Source organism: Bombina bombina, chromosome 5 (assembly GCF_027579735.1).
Source record: "Bombina bombina isolate aBomBom1 chromosome 5, aBomBom1.pri, whole genome shotgun sequence".
Classification (NCBI taxonomy): domain Eukaryota; kingdom Metazoa; phylum Chordata; class Amphibia; order Anura; family Bombinatoridae; genus Bombina; species Bombina bombina.
In genome coordinates this window covers 357049801-357069790 of record NC_069503.1, presented here as the reverse complement: position 1 = coordinate 357069790, position 19990 = coordinate 357049801, and positions in this window count along the sequence as shown.

Genomic DNA, 19990 nt, shown 5'->3' with positions numbered 1-19990 from the left:
GCTGGAACAAGGTCCTTTTGTTCATCAAAATCTAGATTTTCTAAGGCTTGCTGCGTTGAGATTGAATGCTTAGTCATAGCCAAGAGAGGTTTTCCTGAGAGAGTGATTGTTGCTCTCATTTACTCGTCGCATCTATCATAAGGTGTGGAGAACCTACTTATTCTGGTGTGAAGAACTTGGATTTTCCTGGCATAAAGTTAAGGTTGCCAGAATCCTATCATTTCTCCAGGAATACAGATTTTGGCCCATATCTGTTTTACTGCACAAGAGGCTCTCAGAGCTTCCCGATGTACAGTCCTTTTGTTAAGGCTCAGATCTAAGGCTTTCTTCTTGTAGTCTAAATCTTGTTCTTAAGTTGTTAAAATGGGCTCCGTTTCAGCCTATGTACGAGATTGACATTAAATGATCGTCCTGGAAGGTTATTTTTCTACTGGCTATTGCTTCTTTTTCTATCTGAGATTGCTGTCCTGCAATGTGAGCCTCCTTATCTGGTGTTCCATTCTGATATGGCTGTCCTACGTACCAAGTTAGGTTTTCTTTCTAAGGTCGTGTCAGATCGCAACATCAATCAAGAGATTGTGGTTCCTTCCTTGTTTCCAAATCCTTCTTCTGCGAAGAACGTTGCTTCATAATTTAGACATGGTTCGCGCCTTGAAGTTCTACATTCAGGCTACTAAGGATTTTAGACCAACTTTGTCCTTGTTTGTTGTCTATTCTGGAACGTGTAAGGGACAGAGGGTCTCTTCTACTTCTTATGTTTTTGGTTAAGAAATATTATTAGAGGGAATAATATTTGGTTAAGAAATTATTATTAGAGGGAATGCCCCTATCAGTTGCAGGCTCATTTATTTGAGCCTGCAATTGATATTTATGAAGCAGCAGTTTAAACAGTTACTTTCTAAACCCACTCTGCCACCTCCAGAAGTGGCTGATCAGACTGGGGTGATTGACAAGCCAATTGTGTGACAGCAGGGGTCCATTTTGCATGAGCATCTGCTCGTTTAGTGATAAATACGAGTAGCAAATGCTGCCCACATATTGCAATCCCAAGCAGACAGAATTACTAGATGTGAACCTTATTTGTCTGATAATATCTAGACCATAGTATTGGTGTGGTTCTACTTCACATTTAACCCCTTAATGACCGGACCATTTTTCAATTTTCTTACCCTTAATGACAATGGCTATTTTTACATTTCTGCAGTGTTTGTGTTTAGCTGTAATTTCCCTCTTACTCATTTACTGTACCCACACATATTATATACCGTTTTTCTCGCCATTAAATGGACTTTCTAAAGATACCATTATATTCATCATGTCTTATAATTTACTAAAAAAAAATAATAAAATATGAGGAAAAAATGGAAAAAAAACACACTTTTTCTAACTTTGACCCCCAAAATATGTTACACATCTACAACCACCAAAAAACACCCATGCTAAATAGTTTCTAAATTTTGTCCTGAGTTTAGAAATACCCAATGTTTACATGTTCTTTGCTTTTTTTTGCAATTTATGGGGCAATAAATACAAGTAGCACTTCGCTATTTCCAAACCACTTTTTTTCAAAATTAGCGCTAGTTACATTGGAACCCTGATATCTGTCAGGAATACCTGAATATCCCTTGACATGTATATATTTTTTTTTAGAAGACAACCCAAAGTATTGATCTAGGCCCATTTTGGTATATTTCATGCCACCATTTCACCGCCAAATGCGATAAAAAAAAAAAAAAAGTTCACTTTTTCACAAAATTTGTCACAAACTTTAGGTTTCCCACTGAAATTATTTACAAACAGCTTCTGCAATTATGGCACAAATGGTTGTAAATGCTTCTCTGGGATCCCCTTTGTTCAGAAATAGCAGACTTATATGGCTTTGGCGTTGCTTTTTGGTAATTAGAAGGCCGCTAAATGCTGCTGCGCACCACACGTTAATTATGCCCAGCAGTGAAGGGGTTAAATTAGGTAGCTTGTAGGGAGCTTGCAGGGTTAATTTTAGAGATCAGCCTCCCACCTGACACATCCCACCCCCTGATCCCTCCCAAACAGCTCTCTTCCCTCCCCCACCCCACAATTGTTCCCGCCATCTTAAGTACTGGCAGAAAGTCTGCCAGTACTAAATAAAAGAGGTTTTTTTTTTTTTAAATAAAAATAATAAAGTATTTTAGCTGTGATGGACCCCTGCCTTAGCCCCAACCTCCCTGATCCCCCCTCCAGCTCTCTAACCCTCTCCCCTACCTAATTACCACCATCTTGGGTACTGGCAGCTGTCTGCCAGTACCCAGTTTGGCCCCAAAAACCCCCCAAAAAGTATTTTTATTTTATTTTTACTTAAAAAACTATTTCTGTAGTGTAGCAGCCCCCCACAATACCCCCACCCCCTCCCAGACCTTTTTATATATATTTTTTTTTTTAAAAAATCCCTTTTTTTCCCCCTTTCTGCATCATTCATTGGTGTCAGTGTGGCTAATGGGTGCGCGTGCATGCGCACATGCATGCTCAAGTGCACACGCGCACATCATGCACGCGCACGCGCACCCTCACACCCGGCACTATCGCTACCGGTGCAGAGAGGGCCACAGAGTGGCTCTCTCTGCATCGGGGGCTTGTAAAGTGGTATTGCAGGATGCCTCCATATCGAGGCATCACTGCAATACCCTCAGAGCTGCTGGAAGCATTTGTGATCGCTTCCAGCACTCTGTTAGACAACTGACGTACCAGGTAGGTCCATTGTCATTAACTGCTTGTTAATGCATGACGTACCTGGTACGTCAGTTGTCATTAAGGGGTTAAATAAATTAGTTTATTTAAAAGTATCAACCATTTTTAAAAAAACAAAAAAACACCTTCCTTGTCTGACTTCTAAGTTCATGAGCCATTTTAGAAATGTTGCAGCCAATCAGTGATTTATACTGTAGTTTACAATATTTTTACGTTTGGAGAGGTTATTCATATTTTTTTTATGAATTTTTTTTCCCCCCTAATTAATGATTTACATTATTTTGAAGTGTGGTAACTTGTTTACAAGAATGAATGGATAATTTGTTTGGACACTGCAGTAATGGCTTTCAGCCCAGTGTAAATATTAGACTGTTGTCATTGTGTAGGCACTGCCATATGCCTGCCGCAACTGCTCACTATGGCTTCTGCTATTTCTGCATTTAATAATTACTGAATGATTTATTTCTGACAATATATGTTTTTCCGTTTCTTTTCTTTTTTAAAGTACCTCATGCTTCTGAATATGTAACAGATTTTCCTGCAAGAACAGCATGTATAAGTGTAGTCTATTTATAAATATAAAATAAATAATCAGCATTCACATTTGTAAGATGTTCTTATACCACCCACTGGGTAATTATATGGCGCTTATTCATGAAGGTCTAACATCTTACACTATTTTCATTAAAAAGCAGCATAGCCTGATACAGGAAGTTGTCTTAATCATCATTGTTCTGAGATCATAGGTTAAAGAAGAAAATGACATGCTCTGGTTTGTTAGAGCTTGTAATGTTTGTTTCACTACGCGTAAATAAATATATATGTGTTTAACTCCTTTGCGGGTTAATCACATACAGTCCCACATGGTAGCTCTAGTGCGCTTTTGTATGTGATTAACCTCTCTGCTGGGGTTAAAGGGGCAGTATACACCAATTTTCATTTAACTGCATGTAATAGTCACTACTATAAAGAATAATATGCACAGATACTGATATAAAAATCCAGTGTAAAATATTTTAAAAACTTACTTAGAAGCTCCCAATTTAGCACTGTTAATGAGATAAGCCTGGGACATTCACTGAAAGGGGCTGATAGCAGAACCTCTCCCTTGCATATGAAAAGACCAATTTTACAAACAGAAGCAGTCTGAAGTCAGTATACATCAGTATACATCTAAAACCTTGGGGCTCGGTTAGGAGTCTGAAAATCAGCACAATGTTATTTCAAAATAAGCAATTGGATAGTGTGTAAAAGGTAATCTATGAGAAGCACAAAATTGCTGAGGAAAGTGGTAGCGACAAATATGTGTACAGATGTATAAAAAAAAAAGAAAAAGAAAGTAATAAGTAATTAATCGCACAAATATAATCATATAAATTTTATATATAGAGAAAATATATACAATATAATAACAATTGTGACCGGTCACTGGCACTTACGAACAAATTCAATAAAACCCCCTAAAGGAAAACGGTTTGCAAAACCAAGAATTAAAAGTCTGTCTAAAAGTCCACAATATAGAACTTGAAAACACTGCTCACAGTGACTAATATATTGAGAGTCACGTACCACCTATTTATAGTAAACCAGTAGCTAGTTCCTGAGCCTACCTAGGAATGCTTTTTAACAAAGGATACAAAGAGAAGAGAGCAAATTAGATAAGAGAAGTAAAGTGGAAAGTTATTTAAAACTGTATACTCTATTTGAATCATGAAAGAAAAAAAATGTCCCCTTAATAAAAATAGTTTTTTTTTTTTAAAATGGGAAGAGTCTACATTAGGATTTCCCAGCTCCAGTCCTCAAGAACCACTAAAAAAAAAGTGTTTTATTATGATCTTGCATGATAACAGGTTGGATATACCCAGTTACAGAGCAACCAGCTCTTTCTCTTGTGCTCTACATTAGGCATCCTAAATATCTGGCCTGTCAGGGATCCTAAGAATTGGTATTGGAGAATTCTGGTCTACATGAACTCTGCGGGTGATATAAATCTAACCTCATCCCATTGCTTTCTCCTCTCTAAAAGATTTATCAAAGGGTTCCTTCTGTAGTTGTCCAGCGTCTTTGGTGAAAGGGGTATGTATGTTGAGAAGTGTAATTGAGAAGGTGGGGTGATGCTTACAGTAGGTTCTAGCCATTTATGTACAGTAAATGGGATTATTGAAGTCTAATGTAGTAAAAGTGTATGATAAGTTGCATGAGTAGATATGAACATAATGTTTTTAGCGGTATTCCTTGCATTCTTGCTTGTCCTCAGATGCTTAAAGGGACAGTCTACTCCAATTTGTTTTTATTTTTTAAAAGATAGGTAGCGCCTTTACTACCTTGCACAACCAACTTTGTTAAATCAGTATACTTTATAATCTTTAAACCTCAACATATCTGCCTATCTATAAGCTACTACAGACCACCTCTTATTTCAGAGCTTTTTTATAGCTTTTCACAGCAAGACACTGCTAGTTCACGTGTGCCATAGAGATAACATTGTGCTCACTCCCGTGAAGTTACCTGGGACTCAGCACTGATTGGCTAATATGCAATGCTATAAATAGCACTGAGATAAGAGGGCAGTCTGCAGAGTCTTAGATACAAGGTAATCACAGAGGTAAAAAGTATATTATTATAACAGTGCTGGTTATGCAAAACTGGGGAATGTGTAATAAAGGGATTAACTATCTTTTTAAATTATAAAAATGTTGGTGTAGACTGTCCCTTTTAAATTGTTTATTTTATAGAAATACAGTTTTTTTCAACTTTAGAATACAGTTCTAAATCCTGGGCTGTGTATAAATACATGCACAGACAGTTATAGCTTTGGCTGCAATAGCACAGGTCACTAGGCATAAGAACCTTCACAGCCAATGACTATTAATGTCAGTCTTTGTAATATTTCTATTTGTATTACTATTAAGCTGGTGATCTGTTATTGATCTGTGCAACAGTTCTTTTATTATGTGCTCAAATGACTTTGACAGTGTTCCCCTTAAATCAGTTTTAGAACATTCACGTTTATTGCAGATAAAGACATTTCACGTAGCTTGTTATTTCTCCTGGAACTATTAGCTCACTTTTTATTCTGCTGTAAAATTGTAAAGTTAAAGCCACATCAGCAGTCATAAAATAGTGTTTTATAGCATAGTGTATAATCTCCTTTTCGATACAATTTTGGAAGCATTACAGAGCCTTGAAATTGTGTCTAAATGATAATGTGCAGGACTTTCTTTTCTCTTGTTAAGTGTATCCAGTCCACGGATCATCCATTACTTATGGAATATATTCTCCTTCCCAACAGGAAGCTGCAAGAGTCCACCCACAGCAAAGCTGCTATATAGCTCCTCCCCTAACTGCCATATTCAGTCATTCTCTTGCAAGCCTCAACATAGATAGGAGGTTGTGAGAGTCTGTGGTGCTTTCTACTTAGTTTATTCTTCAATCAAAAGTTTGTTATTTTTAAATGGCACCGGAGTGTGCTGTTTATCTCAGGCAGTATTTGGAAGAAGAATCTGCCTGCGTTTTTCTATGATCTTAGCAGACGTAACTAAGATCCATTTGCTGTTCTCACACATTCTGAGGAGTGAGGTACTTCAGAGGGGGAATGGCGTGCAGGTTTTCCTGCAGATAAGGTATGTGCAGTAAAATATTTTTCTAGGAATGGAATTGACTAAGAAAATACTGCTGATACCGAGGTAATGTAAGTAAAGCTTTAAATGCAGCGATAGCGACTGGTATCAGGCTTATTAATAGAGATACATACTCTTGTAAAAATGTGTTTTAAAACGTTTGCTGGCATGTTTAATCGTTTTTTAACATATGTTTGGTGATAAAACTTATTGGGGCCTAAGTTTTTTCCACATGGCTGGCTTAAATTTTGCATAGAAACAGTTTCCTGAGGCTTTCCACTGTTATAGTATAAAAGTTACAGTTGGTGCAGTTAAAATTACAAACAGTGACATTCAGCTTCCCTCAGCAGTCCCCTGCATGCTATAGGACATCTCTGAAGGGCTCAAAAGGGCTTCAAAAGTAGGAGCTGTTATGACTGTTTAAAACATATTTTTCGTTTTGTTAATCTGTTTTTTGTATTAAGGGGTTAATCATCCATTTGCAAGTGGGTGCAATGCTCTGCTAACTTTTTACATACACTGTAAAAAATTTGTTAGTTTAACTGCCTTTTTTCACTGTTATTTCAAATTTTGGCAAAATTTGTTTCTCTTAAAGGCACAGTAACGTTTTATATATTTGCTTGTTAACTTGATTTAAAGTGTTTTCCAAGCTTACTAGTCTCATTATTAGTCTGTTCTAACATGTCTGACATAGAGGAAGCTCTGTGTTCATTATGTTTTAAAGCCATGGTGGAACCCCATCTTAGAATGTGTACCAGATGTACTGATTTCATGTTAAACAATAAAGATCATTTTTTGTCTTTAAAAACATTATCACCAGAGGATTCTGTCGTGGGGGTAGTTATGCCGACTAACTCTCCCCACGTGTCAGACCTTTTGACTCCCGCTTTAGGGACTCACGCTCAAATGGCGCCAAGTACATCAAGGGCACCCATAGCGTTTCTTTACCAGGGGATTCTGTCGAGGGGAAAGTTATGCCGACTAACTCTCCCCACGTGTCAGACCCTTCGACTCCCGCTTCAGGGACTCACGCTCAAATGGCGCCAAGTACATCAAGGGCGCCCATAGCGTTTATTTTACAAGACATGGCAAAGGTGGTGAATAATATTCTGGCAGCAGTATTAGTCAGACTACCTGAAATTAAAGAAAAGCAGTTAGCTCTGGGGGTAGATACAGAGCATACAGACGCTTTAAGAACCATGTATGATACTACCTCACAATATGCTTAGTCTGTGGGTGATTTTTTTTTTTTTTTTTTTTTGACTCAGGGAAGATGATTTAACCTGATTCTGATATTTCTACATTTAAAATGTATGCTTGAGAACCTCCACTTGTTGCTCAGGGAGGCTTTGGCTGCTCTGAATGAATGTGTACAATCGCAGGGCCAGAGAAATTGTGTAGACTGGATAAATAATATGTGTACTGATGTTTTTCCAATACCTAAAGAGGTTTACTAAAATTTGAGGAAGGAATGGGATAGACCAGGTGTGCCGTTCTCTTCCCCTCCTATTTTTTAGAAGAATGTTTTCTAATAGTTACCACCACACGGGACTTCTGGCAGACAGTTCCTAAGGTGGAGAGAAGAGTTTCTACTCTAGCTAAGCGTACCACTACCTCTGACGAGGACAGTTGTGCTTTTTAGATCCAATGGATAAAAAATGTTTATTCAACAGGGTTTTATCCTGCAGCCCCTTGCATACATTGCTTCTGTCACTGCTGCTGCGGCGTTCTGGGTTGAGTCTCTTGATGAGGCTTTACAGTTAAGCGACTCCATTGGATGAATATATTTGACAAGCTTATGCTAGCCAATTCCTTTGTTTTCTGATGCCTTGTTCATTTGACTAGACTAACGGCTAAGAATTCTGTTTTTTACTATACTGGCGCGCAGAGCGCTATGGCTTATATCATGGTCAGCTGTCGTGACTTTAATAAATAAGCTACTTAACTTCCCTTCAAGGGGCAGACCCTATTCGGGCCTGGTTTGAAGGAGATTATTGCTTATATCACTGGAGGAAAAGGTCATGCCCTTCCTCAGGATAGGTCTAAATCAAGGGCAAAAAAAAAAAAAAAAAAAAAAAAGGCTAATTTTCGTACCTTTTAAAAACTTCAGGGCAGGTGTGGCATCCTCTTCCTCTAAGGCAAAACAAGAGGGAATTTTTGCTCAGTCCAAGGCGGTCTGGAGACAATCGGACCTGGAACAAAGATAAGCAGGCCAAGGAGCCTGCTGCTGCCTCTAAGGCAGCATGAAGGAACGGACCCCTATCCGGTAACGGATCCTATAGGGGGCAGACTTTCATTCTTTGCCCAGGCGTGGGCAAGAGATGCCCAGGATCCCTAGGCATTGGAATTTATATCCCAGAGATATCTTCTGGATTTCAAAGATTCCCCCCCAAAAAAAGGGGAGATTTCGCCTTTCACAATTATCTGCAAACCAGATAAAGAAGGAGGCATTCTTACATTGTGTACGAGATCCATCCAGTTCCAAGAGAGGAACAGGGACAGAGTTTTTACTCAAATCTGTTTGTGGTTCCCAAGGAGAGGGAACCTTCAGACCTATTTTGGATCTAAAGATCTTAAACAAATTCCTCAGAATTCCGTCATTTAAGATGGAATCTATTCGTACCATCTTAACTATGATCCAGGAGAGTCAATAGAGGACTACAATGGATTTGAAGGATGCTTATCCTCACATTGTGATGCATAAAGATCACCATCGTTTTTCAGGTTTGCCTTTCTAGACAGGCATTACCAGTTTGTAGCTCTTTCCTTTGGGATATCTACAGCCCCAAGAATCTTTATGGAGGTTCTGGGGTCGCTTTGGCGGTCCTTAGACCGCGGGGCATAGAAGTGGACCCTTATTTAGACGACATCCTGATACAGGCGTCAAACATCCAAATTGCCCAGTCTCATACGGACGTAGTACTGGCATTTCTGAGATCACATGGGTGGAAAGTGAACAAGGAAAGAGTTCTCTATCCCCAATCTCAAGGGTTTCCCTCCTAGGGACTCTGATAGATTCTGTAGAAATGAAAATTTACCTGACGGAGTCCAGGTTGTCAAAGTTTCTAAATTTCTGCCGTGTTTTTTTCATCCCATCCGCGCCCTTCGGTGGCTCAGTACATGAATGAAATCGGCTTAATGGTAGCGGCAAGGGACATAGTACCGTTTGCACGTCTACATTTAAGACCGCTGCAACTATGCATGCTCAGTCAGAGGAACGGGGATTACACAGATTTGTCCCCCTGTTAAACCTGGACCAAGAGACCAGAGAAGGGTATGACCTTCCGCAGGTCAGATGGGACAATTGTTACAATAGATGCCAGCCTTTTAGGTTGGGATGCAGTCTGGAACTCCCTGAAGGCTCAGGGATAGTGGACTTAGGAGGAGACCCTCCTTCTAATAAATATTCTGGAACTGGGAGTGATATTCCATGCTCTTCAGACTTGGCCTCAGTTAGCAACTCTGAGGTACATCATACTCAGTCGGACAATATACACGACTGTGGCTTACATCAGCCATCAAGGGGGAACAGAAGTTCCCTAGCGATGTTAGAAGTCTTACAATAATTCACTGGACAGAGACTCACTCTTGTCTATCAGCTATCCATATCCCAGGTGTTGAGAACTGGGAGGTGGATTTTCTAAGTCGTCAGACTTTTCTTCCGGGGGAGTGGGATTTCCTCCGGAGGTCAAGACCGAGCAGGAGAGGGCTTTGGTGTTTTTGACCAGCGCCTGCGTAGCCACGCAGGACCTGGTATGCAGATCTGGTGGACATGTCATCCTTTCCATCACGGTCTCTGCTTCAGAGACAGGTCCCTCTACCTCAGGGTCCTTTCAACCATCTAAATAGAATCAATCTGAGATGGACTGCCTGGAGACTGAACGCTTGATGTTATCAAAGCATGGCTTCTCCGAGTCAGTCATTGATACCTTAATACAGACATGAAAGCCTGTCTCTAGGAAAATTGAACATAGATATGGTGTAAATATCTGATTGTTATGAATCCAAGGGTTACTCATGGAGTAAAGTCTGGATTCCCAGGATATTATCTTTTCTCCAAGATGTTTTTGAGAAAAGGGTTGTCAGCTAATTCCTTAAAAGGGGACAGATTTTTACTCTGTCTATTTTTTTGCACAAGCGTCTGGCAGGTATTCTAGACGTTCAGGCATTTGGTCAGGCTTTGGTTAGATCCAAGCCTGTGTTTAAAACTGTTGCTCCGCCATGGAGCTTAAACCTGATTCTTAAGGTTCTTCAAGAAGTTCCGTTTGAACCTTTTTTGTTCCATAGATATCAATCTTTATCTTGGAAAGTTCCTTTTGGGTAGCTAATTCCTCGACTCGTAGAGTCTCCAAGTTATCTGTGTTACAATGTGATTCTCCTTATCTGGTCCTTCGTACGGATAAGGTAGTCCTGCGTACCAACCTGGGTTTTTTCCTAAGGTGGTATCTAACAAGTACATCACTCAAGAGATAGTTGTTCCATGCTTGTATCCTAATCCTTCCTCAAAGAAGGAACGTCTATTACACAATATTGGACGTGGTTTGTGCTTTAAAGTTTTACTTACAAGCTACTACAGTTTTCATCAAACGTTCACCTTGTTTGTTGTCTATTCTGGACAGAGGAGAGGTCAAAAGACTTCAGCAGCCTCTCTGTCTTTTTGGTTTAAAAAGCATAATTCATTTAGCTTATGAGACTGCTGGACAGCAGCCTCCTGAAGGGATTACAGCTCATTCTACTAGAGCTGTGGTTTTCACTTGGGCCTTTTTTAAATGTGGCTTCTGTTGAACAGATTTACAAGACGGAGTCTTGGTCTGCGCTTCATACTTTTCAAATTTAACAAATTTGATACCTTGCTTCTTCTGAGGCTATTTTTGGGAGAAAGGGTTTTTTACAGGCAGTGGTAACTTCCGTTTAAGTACCTGCCTTGTCCCTCCCATCATCCGTGTACTTTAGCTTTGGTATTGGTATTCCATAAGTAATGGATGATCCGTGGACTGGATACACTTAACAAGAGAAAACATAATTTATGCTTACCTGATAAATTTATTTCTCTTGTAGTGTATCCAGTCCACGGCCCGCCCTGTCACTTTAAGGCAGGTAATTTTTTCATTTGAACTACAGTCACCACTGCACCCTATGGTTTTTCCTTTCTCTGCATGTTTTCGGTCGAATGACTGAATATGGCAGTTAGGGGAGGAGCTATATAGCAGCTTTGCTGTGGGTGGACTCTTGCAGCTTCCTGTTGGGAAGGAGAATATATTCCATAAGTAATGGATGATCCGTGGACTGGATACACTACAAGAGAAATAAATTTATCAGGTAAGCATAAATTATGTTTTTCTTCTGCTTGATATCTTAAAGGGACATGTTACCAATATCCTAAATCACTTGAAACTAATGAAGCATACAGTATATGTAAAAATCTAACTAGAAAATATCACATGGACATTTCTTTGTAAGAAGTAAGATATAGTATTTTTTTACCTCAAAATTTCCTATGCTCACCAGAATAAGTGCGCTGCCAGCATTTATTCCTTCAGCTAATATTTTTACTATAACCTACAAGGTTAAAAAAAAAAAAAAGAACAAATCTGAGGAGGGAAATAATGTGACTGTGCCTGCACATGCCAGATGCACGCTCACTTACAAGCCCCCAAAACAAGCATCCGGATTGGATGCTTAAAGTCCCTTCACAACAGTATGTGGTACTGAGGACATATAGATGTTAATGTGATATTTGCTATACATAGAACGATCGGCCCTAAGAATAGTGCACAATCTGATATTACAAATCCTTTGGAAAGTAATTACCAGAGAATAGCACATCCGTCATCATACACGTGCCTTATACATTCAATGGATAGCGTGATGATTTGGGTTGCGCTCGAAGATAACACATAACAGAGCTAAAAATGTTAGTGGGACTGGAGAGTTTTAGGGCTACCATAAAACAAACGTAAAACAAACGTAAAACATATTAAAACAAGTGTTACATTCATATTTATGCATATTAAAAGTAATTTTTTTTTTAAATCAAAATAAATGTTAAAAAAATGATTTAAAGGCATATGGTATATAATATGGTGTTGGACTAGGAAGGGCTTAAAGGTGTCTATATTTGTATGTGTGTCATACTTTCCGGCCTCCAGATGTTTAAGGGGCCCGAGGCTTTCACTCGCTCACTACATTTTTTTATTGAAATTTGTAATATGAGCCCAAGAATAAGATTGCTATTGATTTTAACTTGAGCAGTGTTAGCCCTCATTAGCACTAATATTTTTGCGCTACACTTGTAATCTAGGCCCTAGTATTTTGGTAGTGATTGATGGGACATATATGCTACATTATAGTATGATGTGTATTGGAGTCTGGCTGTCACTTTGAATCTAAATACCTGCTGTCTTGGTAGGAGCAGGGTTTGTTTACTTTTCAGTATTCTGTTTGATACTGACCTCACTCTGATTTTTCAGACAATGGACAGTGCTCAGTTCTTGTAGAAGATGGGTAGGCTGATTTTTATTAATGCAGTTTCAGCAGTGATTTTTTTAACATTTTAAACCTAGATGTAATCAGGTGACTGAAATTGAAAACCGGTCAGTACAGAAATGTATATCTATGGGCTATTGCTTAAAGGATTGTGAAACACACATTTTTTTTTTCTTTCAAGATTCAGATACAACATGTCATGTTAAACAACTTTCTTTCTAATGACACTGATCATCAGTAAATACTATTGGGAATATCACTCCTGGCTAGCAGGAGGAGGCAAAGAGCACCACAGCAAAGCTGTTAAGTATCACTTCCCTTCCCACAACCCCCAGTCATTCTCTTTGCGTGCGTTGCAAGGAGGTGGTAAAGTTTAGGTGTCTGAAAGAAGTTTCTTCAATCAAGAGTTTATTATTTTGAAGCAGAGCAGGTTTGCTCTGTCTTCCTGGGGGTTTAGCCGTAGTCCACGTCAGTCTCTTCAGTAGAGCAGTGGTGGCTTTTAAGCACCTGGGAACTTGTGCGGTATAATCCTCACTGCGCCTCCCAAACTGTTGTTGCTGCCCTATTTTGGAAGCCTGATTAGGATTATTCAGTCTTCCTTTTTTTCCACAGGTCCATGTGAGGTAGGAGGCCCTCTCAAACCAGGAGAGTGGCCGTGCAGGATCTGGTATGCAGACCTAGTGGAGATGTTTTCTCTCCCACCTTGGAGACTTCCACTGAGGAAGGACCTTCTACTTCAAGGGCCCTTCCTTCATCCAAATCTCGTTTCTCTGAAGCTGATTGCCTGGAGATTGAACGCTTAATTCTATCTAAGCGCAGGTTTTCCGAGTCGGTCATTGAGACCTTAATTCAGGCTCGTAAGCCTGTGACTAGAAAGATTTACCACAGGATATGGCGCAGATATCTGTTTTGGTGTGAATCCAAGGGGTTCTCGTGGAGTAGAGTCAGGATTCCTAGAATGTTGTCCTTTCTCCAGGAAGGTCTGGAGAAGGGTTTGTCTGCATGTACTTTGAAGGGTCAAATATCGCCTTAACTATTTTGTTGCATCAACGTCTGGCGGATGTGCCAGATGTGCAATCCTTCTCTCATGCCTTAGTTAGAATCAGGACTGTGTTCAAACCTGTTACTCCTCCCTGGGGTCTTAATCTTGTTCTTAAAGTTCTTCAGCATCCTCCGTTTAAGCCTATGCATTTCTTAGATATTAAGATGTTATCTTGGAAAGTTTTGTTTCGTGTTGCAATTTTTTCTGCTCGTAGAGTCTCTAAACTTGCCGTTTCAGTTTGAATCCCTTTATCTTATTTTTCATTCGAATAAGGTAGTTCTGCGTACTAAGTTAGGTTTCCTTCCTAAAGTGGTTGCGGATCGGAACATTAATCAAGAAATTGTTGTTCCTTCTTTATGTCCTAACCCTTCTTCTCCTAAAGAGCGTTTGCTGCACAACCTAGATGTGGTGCGTGCGTTGAAATACTATTTACAGGCGACTAAGGATTTTCACCAGCCTCCTGAGAGAATCATGGCTCATTCCACGAGGGCTGTTTCTTCCTCCTGGGCTTTCAAAAATGAAGCTTCTGTGGAGCAGATTTGCAAGGCTGCAACTTGGTCTCTCTCTACACACTTTTTTAAAATGTTATAAATTTGACAGGTTTGCCTCAGCTGAGGCTTCTTTTTGGAGAAAGGTTCTTCAAGCAGTGGTGCCTTCCGTTTAGGTTCCCTGTTTTGTCCCTCCCTTATCATCTGTGTCCTCTAGCTTGGGTATTGATTCCCAATAGTAATTACTGATGATCTGTGGACTCACTGTGTCATTAGAAAGAAAACAAAATTTATGCTTACCTGATAAATTTATTTATTTCTTGACACGGTGAGTCTACGGCCCGCCCTGTATTTTCAGACAGGTTTTTTTGTCATATAATCCTCAGGCACCTCTGCACCTTGTGTTGCTTCCTTTTCTCTCCTTTTCCTTCGGTCGAATGACTGGGGGTTGTGGGAAGGGAATTGATACTTAACAGCTTTGCTGTGGTGCTCTTTGCCTCCTCTTGCTTGCCAGGAGTGATATTCCCAACAGTAATTACTGATGATCCGTGGACTCACTGTGTCAAGAAAGAAACACATTTATCAGGTAAGCATAAATTTAGTTTTTTTTTATTTTACTTCTATTATCATTTTTTCTTCATTCTCTTGGAATCTCCATTTCTGGAGCACACTAAGGGCTAGATTTATCAAGCCCCTGCGGCAGCAAGTTCTCACAAGAACTTGCTCGCCGTGATTTATCAAGCAGCGGTCACCAGACCGCTGCTTCCCTACACTCTTCACCACCTCTAAGGTGGTGAAATTCAATCTCCTCAGTCGAGTCCGACCGAGGAGATTGACAGCTCCTGCCCGCGCATGATTGGCTGTGCGCTGGCAGGGGGCGGGATTGCACGCGATTGCAAAATTGCGCTCGTGTGCAATGTTGATTACCTACGGGTAATTTCGCCCCGCCACAGGCGAGCTGAGGCATACAGGGGCGCGTATACGTGCCCCTGTACGCCTCAGTTATGATAAATCTAGCCCTAAGTGGCAGCAGTTTTGCTGGAATGTTATCGATTTGCAAGAGCACTAGATGGCAGCACTATTTCCTCAACACAAAATATCATAGCAATTACGCAAATTTGATAATAGAAGAAAATTCGTAACTTTTTTTTTTTTTTTTTAAACTGTATTCTCTGACTAACAAAAGAAAATGTTTGGGTTTCATATCCCTTTAAGATACATGGCACGGTAATGTGATGAAAAGTTAAACCTGTAAAGGAATCTGCACAATACATTTATTTTTAGTTTTGCCACTCTGGTATACCAGCATGCACCTTGTTCTGCACTGTCAGATCTGCCAAGGGGGAAAGCCTGCCTGATTATCCTGTACTAGTACCTATTTACATTTCCTTCTTATAACCAACAACAAATGTGTGATGGCTGCATATACTCTATATTATATTGGAAAGTGCATACGTGGACACTTTGCTTTAACTGTCATCCTTAGGAACCTGTCTCAGATCCTCATAAAAAAGTTCTTCTGTATAAATATAAACTTTAAATGAGCAATGTAGTTGGTAAGTGGCTTAAGTTGACAAACAAATATACTAAAAACCATATATAGATACTGGAAGGATAGGGATAAGGCACAGGCCGAGGTGAAGGCCACTCAGGTGTTTTACATGCTGAGACCTGTTTATTTAGTTTGAGTTTAGGAACTGATAGGCCAGAAAATAAAACTTTGCTTCTGGGACGTTTGTTAGACAATTGTACTCTGCTCTGGATTACAGGTGTGCATTAAAGGGGCCCAACATTTTTCTTTCATGATTCAAATAGAGAATACAATTTTACAAATGTTTCCAATTTACTTCTATTATTAAATTTGCTATGTAATTCTTTGTTGAAGAGATATCTATTTAGGTAGGGTGCACGTCTGGGGCACTACATGACAGGTAATAGTGCTGCCATCTAGTGCTCTTGCTAATGTATAACATTGTTGCAAAACTGCTGCCATATACTGCTGCAGACACGTGCCCGGATAACAAGAAAACAAAGAAAATTTGATAAAAGAAGTAAATTGGAAAATGTAAAATTGTCTGTTCTATCAGAATCATGGGTTTTATGTCCCCTTGAGGTGCTGTATGGTTTTATGTTGGAACTGATTACTTCTAGTGTGCAGGCCTTTTGTAGGTTGTATTTCAAACCTTCTAGGGAAGATTTGATTCACATTTTTCCTGTCAGGTTTGCAGAGACAGATGTGGCCAGGAAGACCTGTACCAGAGTTCTCTAAACAACACTCTCTTTGGTGGCTAAATGCCAAACCTCTCTGACTCTGGAACATGCCATGTAGGAACTGTATTCTCTGAGTTATTTGCTGACACAACGGTATAGGGGACCAGCTCAGTACTTTTTGTTTGTGTACAGAAGCAGCAACAGTTTACTTAAAGGTTGAATAATAATAAACTTATAAAGTCTAACAATTTGGCGTTTTCATGATAGCTGACAAAATCTTTTGTACGTCAATAATTGAATTCCTTTAATGAGCATTTGGGCTGTTGATATCTTATCCTACCAGTGGGGTTTATTCTGTATCAGAATCAAGAGTACAATTTCCAGTTGACCTTTAGTTCTTCTTGGTGAAAATGTCTTGGAATTTTGTGTATTGTTCAGAGTGGTGGAGTTTCTGGCAGCAGAAGAAGGGATACTTTTCTGAGTAGGCTCTGTGTCATTCAGTTGGCATATTGGTCTGTATATAAATACACCACTTTATAAACGTCAATTCTTACCCATTACATTTGTTCAGCTTGCACTTGTTGCAGTGTTGCACACAATTGTAAATACAACCTTTATATAAGTAAGAGGGAATTTTACATTGGTTCTCAGGTTTAGGCACATTTAAATTAGTGTACTATATGCAGATTACTCTGTGATTCCTTTTTGCTCATAATATTAATTCTTAAACGGATAGAAATGTCAAATGAATTGTGCATAGGTTGTATTTTGAAATAGAAGCATTTTTGCAATATACTTACATTAGCAAACATGCTTTTAAGTTATTACTGTTTTTCTGTGGCATATGCACATATCCTGTGAGGGCTGTGCACCAGTATGTAACCTCTATACATGCTGAGAGAGGTGGCTGTGTTTTGTATTGCTCCTGAAGATCACACAAACTACTGCTGACACATAAGGTGTGGTGTGGTGCACAGGTCCTCACAGGATATGTGAGTATGCTGTAGAAAAACCTTTCTATCCCTTTAATTCCCTCCCCATACACTTTCCGCACTTGTTATAATCTCTTTTTAGTATACAAATTTGGGAACTAGTTGATACAATCTTGGATGGATGCTGAGGAACATACTGCTGTGTAACACAAGCTTTTAGATAGAATAAGGCTGTAAGATACTTTATGCTTCCAGTCCAGAAACTCTGTGTACAAAGTCATGTGCTCACAAGGGAATATTATGTGATAAGATATCATCAATTTTTTATTGTCTGTCCAATGTTCATTTTTATATACTAAAACACAGATAAGTGGGTACTTTTTTTTCCTTCAATATTTTATTTGCGATCACTTTAGAATAAATTAATTACAATTGTGACTGTGTACCACATAACTTTTGCCAGCAGAGGGCTCAGTGCACTGCTGTTTTTTGTTTTATTACTTTCCAGATCTCCGCTGCATTGACATTCAGTGACCAAAGTCAAACAACCTTTTCAATTCTTGCGGTTTGAATACATATTGTAAATCAGGAGACCACAATGTTCGCTAGGCATGTGTAACTAAGTTGTATAATATCTGCCTATGAATTTGTTGTTTAATTGCGTTGAGGACTAGTTACAGTGACCGTAATCTTTATAAATAACACTCCAAAGATGTTTCTGCTTTGCCAAAAAATATATAAATGTTGTATATATGTGAATACACATCACATGCTATACTATTTATTAAGCACCAGTGTTTATATTTATTATTAGCACTATAGTATTATTGATCATTTATAATATAGCTATTGCAATCTGCTTTAGTATCATGGACACAGCTGACAGATCCCTATAATGTGTAACATAACTATGACAAATCCAGGGGCATTGGTCAAGCAATGTTGTAGTCACACAAACCAATAAACTGGATGAATCATATGTGTGCTTAAGAAATCAGTTCTACTGTTTGCCTAATTTACTGTCTTTATTAAACTTTGACACCTATCTTGCATTTTGTCTTGCAACATTCTTTATTTTTCACTGCTGATGTATATATCAGCTACAGAGCTGTCATTTTACTGGGTTTCTGGCCTATTTTTTTAGTTTTCATGTGTCCAGAATGTTTAGAGCACTGTACTGAAGAAATAAAAATCTTAAGCAAAGTCACTGGCCCATTTAAAGGGACAGTAAAGTCAAAAGTACACTTTCATGAATCCGATAGAGCATGTAGTTTTATATAACTTTTCAGTTTACTTCTATAATCAAATTTGCTTTTGTTTTCTTGGTATTCTTTGTTGAAGACTAAACCTAGGTAGGCTGATAGGAGTTTAGGAGCTTGCATGTGTCTACAGCAGTCTATGGCAGCAGTGTTTGTAACTATGTATAACATTGTTATAAACATTGTTGCAAACACGGCTGCCAGATGGCTACAAGCTCACCTAGGGTTACTCTATACCAAGAGAACTAAGCAACATTTATAGAAGTAAATTGAAAAGTTTTTTTTAAAATGTCATCCAATCAATTTAAGTTTAATTTTGATTTTACTGTCCCTTTAAGTTATTACTGGTGTTTGGAATTAAATAAATACAATTTATTTACCCTCTGTCTAAATATTAGGCATGAACTCTCAGATACTTCACTAGAACGCTGACTTGCTGTTTACCATTTCTGCACAATTTTAGTTCAATGTTTAGTTTCAATATTTCCCATCACAAGAGTTAGGGGGGGACCTGTATTCTGTATTAATACATAGAATGAAAATAGGAGGTTTTGTTTTTCTTATTAATTGCATTGAGCACATTATTAATTAGAATGCTGACAGGCCTATAACATCTGTTGTATGTTTATTTAAATGTTCATTCTTCACTACCATACAGAGTAGATAACTTAGGTACTTGTAAAACAAATTATACATACAGAAAGAATAGCATTCTTCACACATCAGTGCATTTCCGTTTTAAAAAAATAAGCATTTTCCTTCTTAATACAGGGAGAGTCCACAACTGCATTCATTACTTGTGGGAAATACAGAACCTGGCCACCAGGAGGAGGCAAAGACACCCAAGCCAAAGGCTTAAATACCCCCCCCCCACTTCCCTCATCTCCGAGTCATTCTTTGCCTTTCGCCACAGGAGGTTGGCAGAAAAGTGTCAGAAGATTTCGGAGTAGTTCCTTAGGAAGGGTATCTACCCTTCGAGATGGGACTGGAGTTTTAAGTAGTCTTGTCGGCCTCTCAGTGAGAGCATTGATGAAAGTTAGAGTCTGGAGATGCAGGGAGAGTCTTTCTGCAAATCCATCCAGACTCAGATAAACAGCTCCTAAGCAATCGGCGTTGACGAGTTTCGCTGCCTGCTTTTTTTCACTCAAGTTCATGTCAGAAGCAATGCTACAGTCTGTCAAACACGGCATAGATTCCGGTAACATCGAGTCATTTTATAAACATTTGT